This window comes from Oryzias melastigma, linkage group LG17 (assembly GCF_002922805.2).
Source record: "Oryzias melastigma strain HK-1 linkage group LG17, ASM292280v2, whole genome shotgun sequence".
NCBI lineage: Eukaryota > Metazoa > Chordata > Actinopteri > Beloniformes > Adrianichthyidae > Oryzias > Oryzias melastigma.
Window position 1 is genome coordinate 6,237,315 of NC_050528.1, and position 4,790 is coordinate 6,242,104.

The 4,790-nt window shown below is 33.8% G+C and overlaps 1 protein-coding gene across 2 annotated transcripts in view; it reads right to left on the minus strand.

The window, feature by feature from the left end:
- Window positions 1-3,530, minus strand: part of sntg1 (syntrophin, gamma 1) — a 187,382-nt gene extending 183,852 nt beyond the window's left edge. For both annotated transcript variants that reach the window (XM_024274265.2, XM_024274264.2), the window contains exon 1: window positions 3,442-3,530. The gene's annotated coding sequence lies outside the window, so the exon portion shown is untranslated. The remainder of the gene's footprint in view (window positions 1-3,441) is intronic.
- Window positions 3,531-4,790: the final 1,260 nt, after the last annotated feature.

Genomic DNA, 4,790 nt, shown 5'->3' on the forward strand with positions numbered 1-4,790 from the left:
CAGCTATCAATTTCAGCATCTTCAGCTATCAGCACTAGCATCTCCAGCAGCCAAATTCAGCTTACATCATTCACACTAGGATTATTACAGGTATTTATATACATATCTAGCTCATAATTATGTTAAAAAGTTACGGTTTTAAGGTTTTAAAATGTGGTTTTAATAAATAAATGTTCACTAAGTGTTTATCCTGTTCGGCCCGCGACCTAAGGTGTGTTTTGGATTTTGGCCCCTTGTGCGATTGAGTTTGACACCCCTGGTGGAATGCATCCATTTGGTTAGTTAGTTGTCAATCAAATATGACAGAACCATCCCATTAGTGGGTTTAAGTTCGTGTTTGGATTTACTTTTCTAATCCGGCTGCAGGCGGTCGATGTGACGTCTTTTCATAACAAACTGCATTGTTAGACTGTCAGCTTGATTGTACATAAGCCATTGACAGCAACATTTCTGCTTGTGCTGTTGGCACGGCGACAGCGGACAAAAGGATAAAAGCGGGCAATGCTAATAAAGCGGACATAAACAATATGCCTGGCTCGTTTTATGCATACCAATAAAGCAATTTGGGAAGTTAAAACAAAAGGATAACAAGCTCATAATTCACTTTCATGAATTCAAAGGCTGCATGTTGTTAAACAGGAACTCCATCAGACTGAGAAACAGCTGAGAGGAAAAGGTTGATTTAAAACTCAAAAGATTTTTCCTCTAAATCGTGATGAGGCTAATTGTGAGGGTGATTTACTATTTTACACTTTTCTGAACCCTGGATAATTAAAAGCTTATTAATTTAGTCAATTTATCTCATTTCATCTATCTCAATAGCTTGTATTCTTCAGTCCTTCCTATTGTGTGATTGCTTGTTAAGCATTCACACTAAAGTGATTATTCTCCTGCTTTCCGTATGTTTTTAGGCACGTAAAAACTCAACCACACTTTCAGCGATTTCAGCAATCTTGGTATCAAAATGTTCAGTTTGTTCAGGACATTACTGCTTTTATTTTCGGTATTAATAAACTTTATAGGTTTTAAAATATTGAGCCAATATGCCCCAATGGAAATGAATGAGAAAGTCTCCATATTTAAAAAATTAAAGTAGATTAGCAGCAGGCCTTTAAATATATTCATAGGCTAAGTTTTAATTTTTATAGTAATTTTTTGGAAAAAATTGGAGCTTAGCTAATATTTTAGCAACATGCTAAGGTTTTTAGCTAATTTTAGCTAACTAGCCTGCTGGTTTTTTAGGCTAATTTAGAGTTTAGCTTCTATTTTAGCAACAGGCTAATGTTTTTGATTGATTTTAATTTACTAAGAAGTTTTAGGCTATTTTATAGTTTAGCTAATATTTAAGAAACAAGCTAGCTTTTTTTTTTGTAGCTAATTTCACATCTACTAGATCGGGGGTCGGCCACCTTTAACAGTAAAAGAGCCATTTGGGCTAGTTTTCTACTGATCAAAACCTAGAAGGAGCCGCAGAGATTTACTTTAGCCTTTAAGAGATTTGTATTTGCATTCATTACCATCTTTTTGTTTTTGTTTTTTTAAAATAAATTTGAATTATGTCGATTTTTTGGCACGAACAAAAGAAAAAAAATAAAAATAATTTATAATTTCTCAAAAAGGGATTTTTGTTAACATTTTTTCCTTTAGTAGAGGCCAAATTAGCGAAAAAGCTAGCCCTTTGTTTAATTACTAGCTGAACTCCTAAATAGCCTAAACTTCATCAGTTAACCTGAAAACCCCAGCAGATAACAATTAGCCAAAAATGTTAGTATATTACTAATATATCAGCTAAATTCCAAATTAGCATATAAATTTCAACCAGAGACCAAATTAGCCAAAACAAAATAAGCTAGCTCGTTGCTCAACTCCTAAATAGCCCAAAATTCCTCAGTAAGCTAAATTAGTCAAAAAGTTAGCCTGTTTCTAAAATAGAAGCTAAATTCTAAATTATTTAAAAAAAAATTAGCCAAAAACATCAGAATATTGCTAAATTATTAGCTGAACCCCAAATTAGCATACAATTCTTCAGTAAACTAAATTAGTCAAAAATGTTTGTTGCTAAAATAGAAGCTAAACTCTAAATTAGTCTACAAACCCCAGTAGATAAAAAAATAGCCAAAAATGCCTGCATATTGCTAATATAATCCTTTTTTTTATTACTATTTTTTTTTTTTTCAGCCAGAGAGCCACCATGGAGAGATAAAAGAGCCACATGAGGCTCTGAAGCCACAGGTTGTAGACCTCTGGACTAGATGCTTGATGTTTGTTGCAGCTGTTCTTGCAGTGGGAGGAGGAGACTATCATTCTACAATATTTGCAATTTTAGTGATTTCATTCAAAATAAATGATCAACTTATAATAGAATTGCTCCATAAAACAATATTCATATACAACAGGAAGGTGTTAGAAACATAAAATGGTTCATATTAACTTGGATGGTTTTGGAGACTGAAGGCTCAGCTCTAAAATTCATGGACCGCCACTGTTTTGCATTCATGCTGCCTGCACACACTGCATGGTACAGAAGATAAAAGAAGAGAGGAAAGTTGTGTAACCTCAAGTCCTCTGCAGCATTTCATTACTCTCACACACCTGTAAATAAGCCAAATGCTAGTCAGCTATCTAGACAAGCTCAAACCATGAGGTAACACGAGAGCGACTGATGGTTTTTACATTTTTTCAAGCTGAAATATGTGTTTTTCTCCCTCATTTTACTGCACAAAATTGGGACTTTCTATTTATCTTCCTTTCTTTGAGGTTAAAGGCCGGCACGCTTCAGACGCGGCATCATTAAACATGTGTAACGGCGGCCGAGAGCAGCACGAAGTCACAACTGACATACATAAACAAGGAAGTTTGTTAGCTTTAGCTGTATTAAAATAAAAAAGCAAACGCCGTTACGCCACATTAGACATGCGGCCTCAATAAGAACAACAATTAAATTTTTTTAAGTTGACCGACGACAACTCTTGACACTTTTTATAAACATATCAAGGTATAAGTCACTCTAAGCCACAGATGACAGGCAGTCTGGTTTTAAGAAAACATGTAAACTCTAATTCAAAACATAGTTTAAAACATACTTCAAGGTTTGAATCCCTGGAGAATAAAACCTGCTGGGAAAGTGAGGGAAAATCCCTTTCCCAGGGGGATTTCATTTGTTTGTATTATCCAGAGAGACTTCTTTTGGTAAAACATCGCTCTTTCTTCATCCTATATTGGTCTAATAACATAGTTGAGGGATTATTTCTTCATATAGAAAACAAATCTACACAAAAGTGAGCTGCTGCCGCTGAATTTGTCCATTCTGGAAAAAATTGACTCTCCTTTCAAGATCGTTTTGCTTACAGTGGCAAGAGAATTTTGTAACATTTTAGGGTGAACCTGAACAAATTAAAGATTTCCATACAACAGGATTTATCTGAGTGGTTTCCATTTTACCTCTTACTAGTTGGGGGGGTCTATAGCAGTGGTCTGCAACCTGCGGCTCCAGGGCCTCATGTGGCTCTTTCACCTCTCCATAGTGGCTCTCTGGCTGGAAAAAAAATGTATTTTTTTAAACTAAGAATTATTCAATCTGCATGTATTTAATTTAGATAAGTTAATTTTATAAATTGATGGCTGAGGTTCACATAGATGATAAACTATGTAGGTTTTTACATTTTGACCTGAAGACGTCTTGTTTGCTCAACTCTACCTCCAGAATGAACAGATTTTATATGCAAAGCAAAACTTTGGTAAAAAGTTTGATCTTTTATGAGTTAAAATCACGTATTATCTTGTGCTGCACAGCATTGGTTATTATCTGTCCAGAGCTGCACTGAGATGATCCACATAGAGCATCTTTTATTTTGAAAATAAGTTATTTGAACTTCTGTCAAATGTAAAAAAAAAAAAAAAAACTAATTTTGAGATATGCTAGTTTCTTTTTATATCTTGGTTTTTTTTTGCCAAAAAATAAATAAATAAGCATTCATATTGTTTTTTGTTTTTTTTAAAGAAGCTAATGAATGCAAATCCAAATTTCTTAAAGACCAAAGTGCGACTCTTCTAGGTTTTGATAAGTAAAGACGAGCCCAAATGGCTGTTTTTTGGTAGTTTTTTTTTTTTACTGTTAATGGTTGCCAACACCTGGTCTATACTAGGGCTGGGTTGAAAAAAAAATCGATTTGAATAGATTTTAGCTTAATACATCAATAATCGATTCACAAAATATTTAAATCAATTTAGCACATAAAGCTAAAGTCCGCTAGCTTGATGCTAACGTTCAATAGAATTTCCCATAGGACGGCTAATGCTAACGCTCGGTTGACCAAAAAAAATACATTGCTGACTAAATTAACATCTTTATTTACTCACAGGCATTAATTTTTCCAAACTCTTTTAAGGAAATTATTTTTAAAGTAACTATTTGTGGTCTAAAACTTTGTTTTTCCCCCCTCATACTGTTGTCTTCTTCTTGAATGAAGTGTGCTTCTACAGCGCGATCGCCACCTAGTGGCCAAACTAAAACATCCTCCAGGAGAAACAACAATGTTTATAATGTTAATGATCTGAACATTTTTGTTAGAACTTCTCCTTCAGAGAATCCATGTAACACTGTATGATATTAACAATCTCATAATTTCACTAATACATTTTACAATATGTGAATTGTATCAGATTAATATAAGCATTTAATTTCTAAACAAGTATTTCTAAACAAATGTGCAAACTTAAAATTTAATTGAATTGAAGAATCGTGAAAAAAATTGGAATCTAATCGATTCAGGCTCTTGTGAATCGAATCA